Genomic DNA, 18,100 nt, shown 5'->3' on the forward strand with positions numbered 1-18,100 from the left:
AAATATCCCATTCGCCCTGAATCTGAGAAGGCCTTGTTAGGAAGGCAGGAATGGAGCTGTAATTATTTCTGCGCTCCTGGGCACCGCTATAAATACCAGGCAAGGGAGGCACCTCCGAAGGGTGGATGGTTCCGAGGCTTTGGAGATCTCCGGGCTCCTTCCTGCTCCCATTCTGTGTCACCTTCCCTGGTGGGGGCCCCGCCGGGTGCAGGCACTGCCTCCCCCTCCAGTCGGGCAGGGCCTGCCTTTCCCAACTTCCCTGAGAGTCTGCAAGGGAGACCTTGCCAGACGCCCTAGTCTCCTTGGTGTGTACCTCTGTGAAGTGGGTACGCAGGTTTCTCCTCGGGAAGCATTTGCCAAAAAGTGTTCAGTGGGATACTGGCCCCCGAGATGGCCTGTGTTTTTCATAAAAGGGGGGTCAAGTGAGCTATGTGGCCAAATGATTTGGGTGAGTGTTTCCTATGACAACTGCCCCCCACCCCTGGAAACTGCCAAGGCTGCGAGTTGGCATATCGCAGCAGGAAAGAAGAAGTTCTCCATCTCCTTTAGGGGAGGGGGTGGGGCTGAGTTATTCATCCTCCTGCCCCTCTTTCCCCTTCTGAGTGCCCAGACGGACTGTCCTCAGGCTTCGCCACGCGGGGAGAGCAGTGTGGAGCTTGGCAGAGGTGTCCCAGGACGAGAGGTGAGCTCACCGTCTCCGGTTGCAGCTGGGCTCAGTGCGCCAAGCTGAGCCGTGATCTACAAACACACTGTGCTTTCCGCAGAGCCAGACCTTCCTGCCCCAGCCCCGGGGCACTTGGCACAGGCTTGGCCTCGCGCCCTGGGGGAGGAAGGCAGCTGAGCGGCAGAACTGAATCTCCACAGTGGGGTGGGCTGGGGTGAGCGTGGCTCAGGGGTGGGGTGTGTGTGATGGGGTGTAGGGTGACCCAAGAAACCTCTCTTTCTCACTCTCTCTTTTTAATGTGAACCAGTCAGAATCCTGCATCACCAACTGAACACTTTCCCAAGGGAATTAATGTCCCAATTCTTCAGCCAAGGGAACAGGGTTAGAGTCGGGAAAAGCCCCTGCTCAGGGCTGCTCCGGGGGCACCTTCAGCAGACCCCACAGGGGAATGCAGCCTGGGGGCGGGAAGCTCTACGCCTTGTCTTAAAATGTGGGAATCCCTCAGGTTCCCCAAGGTGGTGGCTTCCCCATCTTGGGGGCAGGTGCTGCTTCTGCTTTGCATGGCATGCCGAATTTCCCCCAGAAGGGCGGGAAAGTCGCAGAGGAGCCCCTGCAAGGAAGAAGGGAGCTGGGATGGGGAGTGCAGCAAGCCGAGGGGTGAGCTGTCCAGTGCAGCCCTGGCTGGCAAGGCCACGCTGGACGTGTCCAGCAGAGGGCCCACGCGCACCGGCCTTCGCTGCTGGGCCTGCGGGGAGGGGCCGCTGGGGTGCAGCCCCCCGCCCAGGCTTCTCTTGTTCCCTTGCCACGGAGCCCTCAGCCATGCAGAGGGAAAGCCAGGCCCAGCCACGGCTGCCGTGGCCAGCACCCACCTTCCAGCTCAGCGGGGGTCCCCCACCCACTGGCACTGTCCCCCTGGCCCCAGCGGAGACTGCAGCAAAAGTAAAAATCGGTGTGCAAAGGAAGTTTATTTATCTGTTTAATTAAGAGGCGTTTGCCAGCCACATTCGGGTCCATCCGTCTCACTTACAACCATGTCCCAGCAAAATTAAACATAATAAATAAGAGAGACTGAAAGCAAAGGGCACACTCGAGATGTATGGGCAAAGCCAGGAGTCGCGCAGGGTTGCAGTTCTAAGCACATCTTTCTTTTGCAAGTTCCTTTCCCCTCGGGGTCTGGGAGCCGGAGGAATGCTCTCAGAGAAGGGGCTGTGGGTGCTTTTTCCACTCAGCACTCTTGCTAAGCTTTATTTATTTTAAATGAGCCCCCAGGACTTCTCCCTTCTCTTCTGTGGGAGGGGAGCGATCTCAGCACAGAGCAAAGGGACGTCTGAAATCAGCCAGGGCTGTGACGTTCCACCTCCGGGCTCGGTGGGTGAGGGGCCTCAGAAGCTGCAGGCCTGGAAAGCCCTTTGCAGACTCCTGCTGCACCTGGGCCACAGGCTCCTGGCAAGGAGGCAGCATGGGCCGAGCAGAGTCTTGGAGAAACAGATCCTTGGTCTTCGGTGCCAGCTGCGGCCAAGCCGCCATTCAGCAAACGGGCCCCAGAATCCCACAGAGGCCAGAGGAGGAAGGGGGGTGGCATTTTTATTCCTATCTTTGATCTGAAGGCCCAAGAGCCTGAGTGTTTGCTTAAACTTCTCAAGAATGGAGTATACAAAGGGGAAGATAGCGATTTATTATTATTGACTGCCGACGGTAACGATACCATGCATTTGCTCCATGTTCTCCTAACCTTTTCAAAGTGCCTTAATACATCTCCTCTCACTTGATCGTCACAAGTTAGGTAGGGGAGGTCTAATGATGCCTGTTTGGTATATGATGACACTTTTAAGATCACAGAGGTGGCCCAAGGTCAGGCAACTGGTTAGAGGCAGGGTCTGGGCCAGAAAAGAAGACTCGGGACTCTGGGATTCTTGGGAGCCCCTTGCTTCCCCTCGATGACCGCACTGGGCTCCTGCCCCTCTGAGCACATCCTCGTTATTAGCCTTTGGCTCCCTCTCCTAGCAGGATCAACTCCAAACCAAATCCGTTAACGTAATCGTCACTTGCGAGAGCCCGGCATTTACTAAACACACCACTGCTCCGTGTGCGCGGCAATTATCCCGACGCTCCCTTCTCATTAGGCAGGAGGTCGCGGGAACTCGGTGGGTTGCTGAACCCGACGATGATGACGCCAAGGAGAGAAGCTGTCGCTGGGCCGAGGAAGCCCTTCCTTGGGGTTCCTGGCGGAGCTGCCATGCAGTTCTCAGTTTCCTGGATCCCCACCCCACACCCTGAGCCTGACTCGCCAGCCTGGAGCCCTCCCGGTCCCACCGAAGCCTGTGACTGTGTACCTGGCACCCTTGTGCCAGGACCACGAATGACCACAGAAGAGAGCGTCCTGAGAGGCACAGGAAGTTGTGTGTTTGGAGACGAAGATTCCAGCCCTGAGTGGCGAATGCAAAGCCCCCACGGTCAGGTCCCCGGTGCAGAAATGACCGATGACAGCCTTGGCTCGTGGTACAGGTTTATCGGCCTCCAGGATCACAGGACACTTGCAGAGTCTCAGGGCCAAGGGAAACCTACATCACTCACTGCGTCGTGCAGCCCACCCAGGGTGGCACTCGGCACTAAAATTCCCTTCAGTGTCCTCCTTGCTGCCCTTGGGCACCAGGGACAGCGCCAGCGCCCGCGTCCCTCGGATCACCTCTCCTTCCCCCAGCGGAAAACAGCGCCCAGGAGACGGAAAGAGCACTCAGAGATACAGGGGGATGGGATGGAGGAGAATTTGGGGTCGCGCCTCCTGCCTGCTAGCTGGCAGCCACTGAATTCTTCGGGGACAGGTGCTATCTTTTTTTCCCCTTGAAGCACTCCACTGAGGGGGGCCCTGCCATCTCTCTGGGGAGCCCCTTCAGGTTTTTATCACCCCGACTGTCAAGAAATTCTGCCTGATGTCTCGCACAGACCTTCCCATCTTGATTTTATCCAAAGGGTGAAGGCCTTGAAAGAGTGACGGGGGAGCTTGGACCAGAAGCGGAAGCTGCTGTCACCTCCTCTAACTCCCAGGAGGGATGGGGGTCACCCGCCAGAACGTGTAGAGCAAAGCTGTGTGTCAAGGGACGTGTAGTACTCGCAGCGCTGAGTGGTGAACAGGAGCCCTGCATGCTTTAGGGCGTCTGAAAGGGAAGACTGTGCCCACGACATGGGTGCAAATGGGGCAGCCCCTGCTTCTGTGACCACCATGCATTTGCAACACGCTCATTGGAATCGAACTGAGAAACAAAGCGTTCAGAGCCCCTGAGCACAGACCCGTGGGAGAGGTCAGGGTTTGTTCTTTCCTCAACCGTGGATGGGTCTGAGCTGCCCTGGGTGGAGGCATCAAGGGGGACCTTGCAGGGTCCCCTCCATACATCCTGCTTCTTCATAAAGCCAGCAATAGAACTAGCTCGACTCTCCACTTTGCCATCCGTTTTGTTTAAACCTTACTTAACAGAGAAGCCAACGCCCCTTCCTTCAGCACTCGAGGAACAGAGGCCACAGGCGAAGACCCATGCGGCACTGACGAGAAGGAGCGGTGGCCAGGAGCTAGCCTGGAGGTTGGGACCTCCGAACTCCAAACGAATCTGAAAGACTCCGGATGCAGCATCTGCCCGTGGCCCCAGTCCCGGCACTCAGCTAGTTAAAAGCAACCTCGCGAAGCAGAAAGTAAGGGGCTGGCACCATGCTCTGCCTCTGCCCCTTCATGCCCCCTAAAGCCAAAGCATCAGCTCATTAAAAGCTCATTAGGAGCCCGAGGCACACAGAGGCCCGGAGAGGCAGTGCTGTCCTGGCAAAGCGCGTGGCCCTGGGGAGGCCGCATGCTGTCAGGCCGCCAGTGCCAAGCTGCAGACGGGAGCTGGACGGCGGAGCAGCGAGGCGGCGGCGGCGGGAAGTGCGGGTGTGAGGCTCTTCCAGCGAAGCCTCATGGGAGCAGAGCTCGTCCCGGGACTCACAGGGGTGGGGAGGAGCCTGCCTACCAGGAAGCCAGGGCACAGACGTCGACCTGCAGACTCACGTCCCCACACCCACAGGATGACGGAGGCCAAATATGAGTTCCTTTCTCAGGCTTGGAGGGCAGGCAGGAGGGTGGCTAGGCAGGACCCTGGCCAGCACCAGCCATGCCCAGACGCTGTGTGCTCCGCTGCCCAGTGTGAGTGCAACGTGAGCTGGGAAAGGGGCTGTGGATGCGGACACGTTTCCTCAGCGTCCCTGACTGCCCGAGAGCAGCGGAAGTGACCCATCTTTGGTGGGGGTGTGAGGCTGCTCTGGGGTCGCTACCCGCTCTAGACCCCTACCCCTGTGCCCTCTTGATCCTGCGGGAAAATCCTCCTCTTTCCTGCTCCAGCATTGGGGTCCAGAGGTGTCCTGGCACCAACACAACTCTCCGGTTCCAAGGCATGAGGTTTCTGAGAATTCACTGGCAGGGAGGTTTGGGGAGTTGGCAGCCAGCTGCGGGCCCTGTGCTGCTCGTAGCAGCTCCTGGCCTTTCCTCCTGCTGAGAGTTGCTGCATTAGGATGGGGGAGCCGTCTGTTCCTGTTCTTACTTCCCTAGGATGCTGTGACTTTTGATTCCTGCTTGATTAATATACAGCCAACAGAGACTGTATTTAAGGCAGCTTTAATTCTCTCAGGTCACTAAACTCGGGAGCAGCAAAGCTGCAAGGAGCCGGCCCCGCAATAGATCAAACACTGGGACCTTCAAATCGCTCTGTGGCCCAATTTCTCATCGCTGCTGCTGCCTGATAACCCTCCCAGCCTGGAGCCAATCTCTCTCTTTTCTAGGGGTGGACACGGGCTGGATGTGGATGTCCCTGGCTGAAACGCTCCTGGCAGCCGGGAACGAGAGCTGGAAGGACTCAGCACTTCAACCCCACAAGAATGAGCCCGTCAGCACCAGGGACAGCTCCAGCTACACCCTGGGAGGCCAGCGCTGCCTACATCCCTGCCTTCCCAGGCCAAAAGGAGGACGTGTGTAAATGATCTCTCTGTTTGCAGGAGGTGGCCAGCAGCTAGCCCTGCTAATGGCCACCTTTTACCAAAACATCCTCACCAGCCCAGGCTCCTGTTCCCCTTTAGGGCCCTGAACACGCTCGCCGGCTCAGTCTCACTTTAGGCTGTCTCTAGATCTGAGTTTCATCTTCTCTGACCCCCTCAAGACCTCCCCCAAGAGGAACAGTCTGCTCTTGGTTAGGACTACCTATCTGGTCGCTCTGCCAGTCGCTGGTGCCCAGGGCTTCTGCGGACCCCACGGTTTCCTTTCTGGCTCAACCTCATCCCCTTCCAATTTGCCTCATTAGCATCCCCTGAAAGGCAGGCTAATTTCTCTGTGGAGCACCTGGGTGCTCACTCCCTTCGCTTGGTGGGGGCAGGGATAGGAATGCCTGTGTGGCTGCCATTTCTTCTGAAGCGTCTTTTATAGACCTGGTCCCTGTTGCAATTTGGGAGGCACGTGGAGCAGCACAATGCGGGAAGATTACGCTCCGAAGCTGGGCTTGTAAATTACCTCCCAGTGGGGGCAGGGAGCGCGCCTGTTAACGGAGAACCTGGTGCACAAAGCCGGTCTCATTTAAGAGCAGGATCTTCCCGGATCAGACTGATCAATCCTTGCTGCCACCGACACGCCGTAGATTTGGAAGAAATGTTTGCACTGAAGTTGGAGGAAGCCCCGACTTGCCTTCCCGCACTTACCCCTTCTGCTGTTTTGTTAGGGTTTTCTCTAAACCTAAACCCGGCCCCACTGGATTTATTCGCCTCACTCTGCCTCCATCCACTTAGAAATATTGTCTATAGATTTTCAAATTATTGCTACACTTTCTAAGAGAAGGATGCAGTGGTTAAAAATTAACAGCAAATTTATAGGAATTCTATATGGCAATTACGGAATTATAATGAAGTGGCTGCCATTTGGCCGAGTGTGGGTAATTGGAAATCCACGCTAGGAGACTGGGATCTTTACTGGATTGGAATTGCATTTCTGAGAGTAAATGCCGTGGAGAGGGTCAATGGAGCCTTGAGCCGGCCACGGTCTCCTCCAGAGGAAAGAGTGGTTGGTTCCCTGCCCATTTGCAGGCAATTTAGGTGGAGAATCACTTACGCTGGCACACGGGAAGGCGGCCAGAAACCGCTGGGGTGGGCGAGAGTTCTGATGCCTCCCATCCCGGAGGTGGGGAGAGCATGAGGGAGGAGAGGTCTGGCGGTCACCAGCAGAGGGAGAGGGTCATTGCGATGCAGACGGGGGAGACAGAGTTCTTCCTGCCCTGTGGGTTAAGTCCCCTTGGAAAAAATTTGGTAAAAGCAGAGATCGCTTTATTGTGGAGACAGCAACTTTGTCACAGGTGCTGCTCTCGCTCCTGTACCTGCTATGGTAGAAACAGGCTCGGGCCACGTCCTGCCTGTTGCGTCTCTTTAGGGTCCTGGCAGCTGCGATGGGGAGTGGGGCCTGTAGGGAGGGAGCGTGGATTCTGAGGAAGGAAGTTCTGCCAGGGATCCAGGTGCACCTGCCTCCGGGCTCCTCAGGAGTTTTGTTTCGAGCCGGTGCTGTCCAACACGGGCGCCAGCGGCCACATGGGGCTGTTCAGTCTTAGCACCGGGCTAGTTCGAATCGAGGTGCTACGTGGAATACCTGCCGGATTTTGAAGGCTCGGTACGACAAAAAGAATGAAAAGTTGTCTGAATATCAATTACATGTCAAAATGATCGTATTTTGGATCTATCAGGTTACACAAAGTATATTATGAAAATTAGTTTCACAATTTTTTTTTACCGTTCTAATGTGGCTACTGAACAGCTAAGCATTTACATGTGTGGTCTGCATCACCCTCCTGTCGGGCAGCGCTGTCCTGCGCGCGGGCGTGCCGCCTTCCCCTCGCCCCGCCACTGCCGCTCACTGTGCTCACGTGGCCGACGAACCCGCCATAGGTAGCCTCTCAAGAAGGGAGGCAGAGTGAGCACCTGGCTGGGTTTTTCTTCCAGTGGGGCCCGGAGAACACAAGCCTGAGCTGGCAGGAAGCACACTGACCCCTCACCCCGAAACACACACGCCCTGCAACGGGTTTGCGCCACTGAGATCAGTGTCTCTTGGTTCCCAGCTGCTCCACCCTGACGTCTGGGACTGGGGCCTTTGTTCTGTGTCCCGCCAGGGCAGCTGTGCAGGGACAGAGAAGGGCATGTCGCTGGGGCCAGTGGGGGTGGTGGCTGGCCTTCCTCCTGTGTCCCCCGATCCCGGCAACACCGGGAAACCAGCACCCTGCGTGTCCTCAGCTTTCGGTTGAGCTCGCGGCAGACACTTCTGCCTCCCGACCTGCGCTAGGAGAAAGCGTCCCAGCAGCCACCTCCCACGTGGCTCGACTCATTTGCGTTTGGCTCCTGGGTGAGCGTATTGATTTTCTCTCCAGGGTAGAGCAAGAGGCCACGGAAATTCCATTCCAGTGAAACAGGGCATGGTGATAATTATCGTAATGATGCTCGGGAAGGATCAGACCTCAAGCACCCAGCACCCCTCAGGCTGGAGCCCCTCCCAGCCCCTCTGAAGGCAGAGAGAAGGGAGAGGGCAGGAATCAGCTGTTGGACAGAGAAGCTGCAATGCAGAGAGGGGTGTCCCAGGGTCGAAAGTGTAGCCCAAGGCAGGGGCTCTGCCTCATCACCCCTTTCTAGAACCAAAGCTGAGCTTGGATAGCCTGGAGCTTGTAGGAAGATCGTAGTCCTGTATCTCCTGCCTCCCAACACCCGCCCAGCCTCAGCTCTTCCTGGCACCCTCCTCTCGCAGGAAGTGGGGCCCACTTCAGCCTGGGGGTCACACAGACCCGGAGTCAAGCCCATCTCTGCCTTGACTGTCCCTGCGACTCTGAGCAAGTGATTCAACGTCCTGAGCTTCGGGCTCTGCTCTATACGAATGGGGCAGCGGCACCTCCCCAATGCGGGGACTCAAAGACATCCCATATGCGAATGAGCTGGCACATAGTAGGTGCTCAATAAATCATGTTAATTAAGTCAACAAATATTTATGGAGTGTCTCCAGGCGCCAGGTTTTGTTCTAGGTCCCTTCTCTCTGCAGTGCCCAAATGAGCCAGCCAGTGAAAATTTCCTCTCTCCACCCAGATGGACAGAACCTGCCCTGTTTGCCTCCCAGGCCTTGGTACAGGAAGTACAGTTAACTCTCAATTATCTATGTAAATGGAGTGGAACCTTCCGCTGATAATTCAGAAGGAGCAGAAAGTTCACAAATAATTCTTATTTGGATTTGGAATGCACCATGCTTATTTGTGCACCGGGTTTACCTTCCTAATGACTGTTTGTTCTGGCTCATGCTCAGCCTTGTTTGCATCCCAGAACCTACACTGGTTGCGGGGAGGGGCGTGCCCTAAACATGTACTGGGACCCGCTGCGTGGAAACCAGCCATAGACAGCCCCTCGCACCCCTGCTGCGGGCGGACGGACACCCACTGAGGGTGGAGGTGTAGGCACTGGGCCTGCTGCGGGACATCTGCCCAGGAGGAACATGGCGGCTAGTCTCATACTGCTCCAAGGCTCTGCCCACGGGGGTGGCTGGGCACGGCTGGGCAAAGTGCAGGGACACCCTGGGTGCCATGAGCTGTGTCTTCTCTCCCGGGGAGGCCGGGGCAGAGATGAGATGCATTTCCACTTGCAACCTTGCCCTGGGGCTGTCCACATGTTCTCTGTGTCTCTTGTCTCTCCCCTGTGTCTTTCTGTCTCTGTGTGTGTGTCCCTTACTCTCCGTCCCTTCCTCCACTGCGCTATTCGGTGCACCCCTCTTCCTGGGGTGAGCCGGGACACAAGCATTTCCTTCAACAGAGCCATCGCCGTGCAGCCGGGGCGGGGGGCATCTTTCCTCCAGAGTCGTGGGCTCTGGTGCCAGGATTGTATCTAATCGGGCGACTCACTTTATGGTCACCCGACTTCCCTTTGTATGGCGGGGAGGACAGGAAGAAACATCAATCCGACTTTCCCTACTTGACAGGCAGGGGACCTGGAACCCAAAGGAAAGGCCAGGGGTCTCTGCCCTGTGCCCTGCCCTCGCTCCGCGTATGGAGGGGGCTGCCCCTACACTGGGCAGCCAAGACAACGTCCGTCCCTGACTCAGGTGTGCACTGCTGACTTCCTGGGCACTGAGCGTGAACGCACCACCTGAGGCCTGGTTCTGTGATGGGAGAACGGGTGGGCTGTCAGGCTGTCAGCCTGGGACTGCCACAGGTGGGACGCTCGGTCATTCTGCTCACGGGACCAGGCCGGACAGCAAACTTCCGGACGACCGGAAGTTCCGCGTAGTCTCTGACTTGCCGACTCCCTACTCCTCTCCACTCCGCCAAGGGGATGCTTCCAGCCCAGGTGCAGACAGGAAGTACAGTCTGCACCTGGGGGGTGGTGACTCAGGGGACGTCCTTCCAGCTCTCGTGGGCCTCAGTGCTACGGTGGCAGAGTAACCATGACATCTGTGTCCTGCCTGCCAGCTCATGGAGGACATTCACAAATGTGACCTCAGTGTACCTCACTCAACCCTCGCACAGCCGGGGAGACCAAGGCTCAGAGAAGTCACAGGACTATTCAGAACTCGTTGTCCAGGCCCTGGCTGCTCTGACGGGACCGGTTGCAGTGCTGGGGTCTTCTGCCACCTTCCAGCAGTGACGGACCAATCCTCTGTGGCAAAGAAGCTGAGCCCGTGAAACCGAAGCCATCCACGGCTCGGTTGTGGGACTCTGTCTGAGAGCAGACCCAGAAAACAGTGCAGGGCAAGTGTGGGGGGTCGCCCCACGGGGCAAAAGCTCCATGGCCAAGGCACAGGCGTGGTCACAGGGTGGGGCGGGAAGACAGCCCGGCCGGCTCACTGTGCCCTCCTCCCTGAAGGCAGAGGCAGGACAGCAAGGGGCTGCCAGAAACAGAAACCAGTGGCATTGCTGCGGCCCAGCCCTGGCTACACTCTATCCTCCACCCAGAGGCACCACTCCAAGGTGGGCTGGCCATGCCCCTTCAGGTGGGCCTCACACCTGTGCTACCACTCCCTGGCTCTCTCCTATCCTGCCCTCCCCCCAGCACGTGGGATTCAGACCTGGTGGGGGACCACGGCCGGGAGCCCCCCACCTCTCTACCCATCACTGCACTTCAAGTGCCACAGATCTTGGGGCTCTCTCCAGGGAGGAAAAGTAGCCCGGGTGGGATTCGAGGGAGAGGAGAAGGCCAGCCATAGACTTAGAGATGCCAAGGGCTTCTGTGGAGAGAAGAGGTGACCTAAAAGACCGGCTTGGCCCCAGCTCAGGAAGTAGTTGGATATGCCCTTAAACAAGTCCGTAAAGCTTTAACGAAGCTTAAATAAGGTGAAGCTTCAGCCCGTCCGTTGCACTAGCCTCGTTTCCAATGGTCACCATGCTCATGGGCACTGTTTGGACGCAGATATAAAATGTTGCCATTGTTGCAGGTTCTACTGGACCGTCCTGCTCTGAAGCTCTCTGTGTCTCAAGTTCCTTATCTGCAAAATGGGGAGAACAGCACCCTCCCCGAGGCCCAGTGAGATGACGGCCGGCCAAAGCTGAGTGTGCAGGTGGGCGAGGAAGCGGCCTCGTGGCCGTGCCTGAGCTGCCAGCCCTGTTTGCCACAGCCCCAGCCCAGACGGCCGAGGACAGGGCTCCAGGGGAAGCCAGAGCCCCGCATCGAGCGGCAGGGATGGAGGCACCGGCCAAGTCCTCAGGCGCCCGCCAGGCTGAGAGCAGACAAAGGACACAGAGGAAACGAGCCCCACAGATGGGCCGGCCACAAGGTAGGGGTCACCTCGGCACAGAGCCGACAGGGCCAGAGGTGCAGCTGGAGGGACGGCAGTGGATGAGCAGAGGCCCGGGCCCCGCACTGCCTGGCTCCTGCAGCTCCAGGGCAGGCTGCCGGGCTCGTGGGCCACGTCCGTGGGGGGTCGCCGAAGCCGGGAGAGCTATGCTGGGCTAGCAGGAACCTACACATGAGCTCACTAATGAAACCACAGAGCAACTGGGCACAGGGGCAGACCTTTGCCGGGGAGGGGACACAACCCATGGAACTGACCTGGTGGATGGGTCTGAGACCCTGACCCCCACCTGATGCAGTGACAAGCCCCCTCCTCAGACCATGAGCGGAGGCCAAGGCCAAAGAAACCCACCAGCCCCCACTTCATCCCCCATCCTCGGCCGCCTCCGTGGGGAGTGGCAGCTGGGCCAGCCACGTCCCTACACCGTGTAGCTTGTCCCTCACCATACCCAGCCCCTCTTCCACACTCCCCTGTCTCCCTGAGGCCCCTCCTCTCCTCCCTTCCCACCCTCTCTTTGTGCATTTGTTAAAGCATCACCTTCTGTTTTCTGCACAAACTAAAACAGGTGCATAAAATCATCTCCATCCAGGTGAGCTGTAGACTGAGCAAGGCAGAGCCGCAGCCCCACCCCACGCAAGGGCCTTCCTCCTCACCAGGGCGGCCCTGTCCCGTCCTCCGAGTTGGAGCGGACCCACCCTTCTCGGCTCCAAAGGTAATGGGCCAAGAAAGGGATTCTAGATGCTTCTAAAAGGGAGTGTGGGGGAGACGTGTGGGGTGGGAGAGGCGAAAGAGGGAAGTCAGAGACTGTCTTACTTCTGGCACCCCCAGCAGTGGCAAACTGTGCCGGACACAGAGGACCAGGCTGCCCAGAGCACAGGGTTTCAGCCCCACTCCGGCTCCTGGAGGTGCCTGGGCCGCTGTCCCTGGTCCTGACCCTGCCTGTCCTTTGGGGGTTCTCTGTGGTCCTCTCGAGAGGGGGAGGTTCATAATTTCCCCGTTTTGTGTTGTCTGGAACCTGTAGAGTGCTCCTGAGGAGGTGATCACGTCTCTTACAGCTACGACCCCTCCTGCCCTCGGCCGCGGGGGAGGTGGCCCCTGCCCCCGCGCTCCCCCAGGCTGTGCTCACACCGCGCTCCTGGCTCCTCCATCTCCTCCCCGCTTCCCACCGCTTCCTTCCTCTGCACTTTCCCGACTCCACCAGAGGAGGCCGGGGGAGATCGAAGAAGAGCCTGGGGCAGACTCGGGCAAACTTCTAGAAAAGTTGCCTTCAACTTTCAGGCCGCCTCTCCTCCCCTGCAGCAGACGACCCAAATGCTCGACTTCAGATTGACGCCACCTCCTCACTACGGTGACTGTCTCATCCTCCCCCTGCTGCTGGCTTCACTCAGAGCTGTCACAGTCCCGGCGATGACACACGTCTCTGGAATATCAGCAGTCATTACCGGGAGAGCGCCCGGGTCCCCTGGGTGCTCTCGGAGGCCCTGACAGGCTTCCCTGGCGGGGGGGTGGGGAGGCCCAGACAGGGAGGTCTCGGAGGGAGAAACCCAGACCCGCCTGCGGTGCCATCTCTGCGTCTGGGGTAGACCATGCTCCCTCTCGCTGTGTAAGCTACAGGGGCCTCTTGTCCCCAGCAAAAGGGAGGGAGCCTAGGGACCCGAGTGGGGTAGGAGGAGAAGCAGCGCCAGGACGACTGTGGGGCCGTGTCCAGGGACCTGCAGATCCCGCACACAAGGACAGAGCTGCGCGGCGCACAAAGATCCCGCCAGTTTCCTCGCACGTCGTCCTCACGGCCGCCTTGTGGAGTTGTGAACATTCCAGCGTTACACACGGGCAGAGGGAGGCCCAGCAGGGGACCGGCCCCGAATCACCTGACCCAACCCAAGCCCACACATCAGACACCCCCTGCGCCCCACCTCCCACCCTGCTTTGGCTCCAGCTTGGGCTGCGGCCGTCAACGAGCTGCACATGGCTGCAGCGTGACAGCCCTTGCCAGGACACACGGCGCATCTCACCTTCTGCCCCGAGGCTTTCTGCCGCCGCCCTGTGGGACCCCTGCGGAGCCCTCAGCCCTGCGGCCGCACACGCAAGCCCGGAAGCGCACGGCACTGACACCGTACGGAGCAATCCCTGGCTGGAGGGAGGCGCACCTGGCGGACACAACGCCCCTTTCCATCCCCAAGTGGACAGTTTCCCCCACTCATGGCGCCTCATGGGCTCCCTTGCGGGACTCAGCCCAGTTGCCCACGGTGGCATCAGCTCAGCCCCACGCCCGGGTCCCGTCTCCCTCTTTCCCTGCCTCACTCCTTCCATGCCCCTCACTCCCGCGCACTTCCAGCATGCGCCGCCCGCATGCGAGCCTCGTCCTGGGGCCTGGCGTCTGGGAGGAGCCGGGGACAAGGCAGTCACCGAGGGGGCTAGAAACAGCCTCTCAGGATAGGAGCTGAGCTGGTCCCTGGTCAGAGATTGCTAAGGACCCCCTGCTGGGACAAATAGGCTGTGACAGCCCCTGGCATGTAGGAGCACCGTGACCTCACATGCTCTTAATGGCGGAGGGCCAAGAGGAGGGGCAGGCGGAGCGAGAGGCATGTGGCTGTGTGTGGCCGTGGCAGCTGTCGGAGGACAGTGGCAATTTATAAGGACCGTGGAGTCGGTCGGCTTTTGTTAATGGATTTAGAAGCTTTGAGCAAGGACAATGATGGTCCCTAGTAGCCGACTGTCCACTCAGGGGACTCTGGCCTCCGTGGGAGTATGTAACTGGATCTTTATCTCCTGAAGTCCCAGGGTTTAATTATAAGGGCCTCAGAGTCACAGAGAAGCCTGAACACACAGACACGGTCAGAGCCCTGGGGGAGACGGCAGCCCCGGGATGAGCGCGTTGGTGGGATGAGCCTGAGAACTTTGCACGCTGGGGTCCCCCGGGAACCCTCCCGGCTGGCAGAGGAGCCCCTCCCCTCTGCTGGGAGAAAGCGGCTGTTCTCCCTGGAGAAGCAGCAATAATATCTCGACTGGAAGGTTTCTCACGAGATCGTGCTTGTCCTCATCTAGAGCTTCCCCCACCGTCCCCACAGCCACGAGAGCAGTGCTAGGGTCGGGGTGTGGCACAGGCCACACCTGTCCCAGCTCAGGAGGAAGTCAGCCACACGCCCAGAGAGCTCCAGGACCCAGCCGATACCCGCGGTGTGGACCAGGAACAGCAGGAGTAGCCTGTGAAGGAGCCGGATGGGGGATGGGGAGAAATTACCGACATGAAAGTGACCCCCTGTGACTCCGGGTTTGAACCCCCAGCAACGACACTCAGGCCAGTCCAGTAGCAGCTCCGTGGAGCACAGACGCGCTGACGTCGCCAGTGAACGGGGTGGAAGTGCGGGGACGGCTGTGGCAGGGGGTTCAAGAGGGCTCGGGAGGCCCAGGGTGGCGTGACAGAGAATCCGCCCAACGACTCTGTCTCCCGGGAAGGTACGGGGACAGTGTAAGGGACACATTGCTGGGGGCAAGATGTGTTTGGAAAGCTTAGTGGTGGGCGCCTGCCGCAGGGCCAGGGTGGTCAAGAGGAGATGCAGCCGCTAACGAGCCTCCTTGGTGTCACTGAGGATGAGAAGATTCCAGAATAGCAGGGGCCAGGTGGTCACACTCAGCCAGGCGGAAGTAAATACCACCATGGTCCACGAGGCTTTGGTGACAGGGTGCCCGGAATCGCAGGGTCTGTGGTTGAGGCCGGCTGCCGCCCTGAGGCTCCGTGACAGATTGGACACAACATAGGGTACGAGCGGTGGGCTGTGTCAGAGGCCGCTCGTGTTCCGCCCACCTCCCCTCAGCCCCCCTCTCACCCCGGCCTGGGCTGCAGCCACCAGCCATCCACAAGTGTAACCGACAGCGCCTCGTCTTAGCTGGGCCACGTGTCTCTGCCTTCCCCAGGCCACGGCTGTGTGTCGGGTGCCCTCGGAAACCGGCCCGGCCACTCGGAGGCAGGAGCAAACCTGGACGTCCCACGCGTCAGCAGCCCGCGGCGCAGCCCTGCCCAGCGGGAGCTGGTGGGTAAATGCCGCGCTCCTCCACCCTTTGGGTGCCCGGCTGCACCGGCTCTCCCCAGAGCCTCGCGGAGCCCCGGCAGGTGGAGCCCGGGGGCCGTGCGCACTGACTCCGTGGTACCCGCGGAAGGGCTTCCCTCCTTCCCTTGTCACGTTCCCAGCCCCCTTCCCTTCGGATCATTTCCCAAAATAACCCTCCTGTGCGCAAGCCCTCGTCTCACGCTCTGCTTCTGAGGGGAAGCTCAGATTAAGACAGCCAAGATTTAAACCTGAAGTTCCCGTGTGGAGAGGAAAGCCAGCCACCTGCCTCTGCTTGTCCTGCTCCCAGTGGCAGTAGGGGTTGTCAAGTGCGTATCGGGTTGGGAGCACTTCTGCTTAATATTATCATCAGCAGGGTTTTTTAAATTTAGAAAACAGAGAAGAGTATGAATTAGATTATAACCTAGAATCTAACAATTTTATTGAACCTAATGGCTCATAATTAACAGGAATGAAATATTCCTTTCCTGTGTCTTGGGTAGGTGCAGAGTGGCCTTCTCATGTGCCCAAGGTCACTGCTGGAGCTGAGACCTCGATTCACCACCTGCCTAGAGGCCTGAGGACAGCGCCGGGGCGCTCCGGTCAGACATGCCGGGTGCTGCTCCACCTCCAGCAAGGCCTGGACGGCACCAGGCACAGAACCGGTGTCCCCTGCCTGCTCAGCCGGGAAGCTCCGCAGGCTATAACTGGGTCCCCGGCCCATGGGCTGCGAGGTCAGTCCGCTGGGCAAAGGGACCGGGGCTTTCTTGGGAGAACTTCCAGGAGCAGGACATTCTAGAAGAAGCTCTTCCCTGATGGGCTGGGTGCTCTCCCCTTCCTAGGGGACACCTGCCGGTCCACACTGCCCTCGGGGAGGGCCTGGCTCCGTGGAAAGCTCCCCTTGGCCACCGGGAGACACGTGCACGCCAGGGCACCCCGGCTCTGCCACGTGTGTGCTCGCTCTTCCTTTCCCTCCTCTCTCTCGTCTTATGCGTTACAGCTCCGTCAACGCTCGCCAGGCTTGCCCCGGATGGAGGAACGAGCGTTTATTTAGCTATACGGTAAGTCGACATCTGGCCTTTCTCTTTTAAAACAACGTGGGGTACAAGCCCGGGGCTGCGGAGCCCCTGTGGGCCCTTCTTTCGCCCCTCCCTGGCCTTTCTCTCCCTTTGTTCCCCCCTCACTCGTCCTCCTGCGGCTTGGGGAGGCGCGTTTCCAGTTGCTGCAGAGCTGTCCCTCCCCTCGGTTGGCGGAACCGTAACCAAGCGGATAGAGCAGAGCCAGGCGCTGCTGGCGGCACAGGTCTCCCACCGTCAGCCCTCTCTGTGGCTCCCGCGACAGGATTCAGGCACAGAACCAAGGCTTCCGCGCTTCCTGCCCGGCCAAGCTGTCTCTGCCACGTGCGCGCGGCCAGGCCGGCCCGGCCAATAGCCGGAAGGCCCTGACCACCTGGAACCCGGGAGCTGCCCCCAGGCTCCCTGGCAGTGTGGGGAAGGGGTGGGCTTGAGGGGTCGGTTGGGAAGTTCAGTCAAGACACGAAGCTCTCGCCTCCCTTCTGTTGGGGTCTCTGGCCGCTCGTGACCTCCTCTCTCTTTGGACAACATCTAGCTTCTGGCTGGTCCCCCTAGGGGGTATCTTTGGAAAAACAGCAAGCTGGTGACTTTCTCAGGGAAGCATGGGTCCCAGGCGGCGGAGCTGAACAGCGAGTGAAGAATGCCTGCCTGCGCCCCTTCCTCGGCAGAGACAGAGGCCAGGGAAGGCTCTCGGGAGGTGACGGTGCCCAAAGCCAGACTATTCCAGGCAGTGTCCCCGGAATTGGGTTCCTCATGCTCCTTGGACCACGCTCCTACCCCAGGGAACCCCACGAGACCCTTCAAGCTGTCGCCCCATCTCTGTTCAGGCTGCTCTCTCTGCACACGACCTTCCCTCCCTACCCCAGGCCACTTGCCTGCCTCGTGGTTCCTGCCACGGCTCAACATCCCTCCTGCAGGAGTCGCTCTGTGATGTGTCCCCACCCCGGAGCGGGTCGGTGCCCTTCCTCTGGGCTCCCGCGTCATCTGACACCATGGCTATTGCACTTGTCCTGTAACCATACGCATGGCTCCCAGACCAGTCTCTGGGGGCAGGGACAGTCTTTATCACTCGGGTGTCTCTGGGGCCATGCATGGTGGGCAGCACACGGGCGCTCAGGAGACGCCTGTTGAACCAAACTGAACTCCCACTGCACGTTCCAAAACGTCACAGAATGAAATGCTGCCACCACCGCAGGTGTGGCCTCTCGTGTCCCCTGCCTGGGACTTCCCTTCCTTCCCTTCCAGGCAGTGGGCACTCTGTGCCCTGGGATGGGCGTCCTCTGTGTCCTCAGTGTCCAGCGCAGGTGTCTGCCCACAGCATTTGCTCAATACAAATGAGCAGAGAGAAGTTTCCTGTGGAGACGCAGTGGCAGGTGGCTGCGTGCACGGCTCACACGGGCCACAGGACGGCATTGCCACATGAGCACGGAGGATGCCTCAGTGACCCCTGCAGAAAAACCCCAAATCCCCCAAAACAGATGGGACAGACAGACATGGTGGCTTCTGCCTCGCT

The sequence above is a fragment of the Propithecus coquereli genome, unplaced genomic scaffold (assembly GCF_000956105.1).
Source record: "Propithecus coquereli isolate 6110/MARCELLA unplaced genomic scaffold, Pcoq_1.0 Scaffold1143, whole genome shotgun sequence".
Taxonomy (NCBI): domain Eukaryota; kingdom Metazoa; phylum Chordata; class Mammalia; order Primates; family Indriidae; genus Propithecus; species Propithecus coquereli.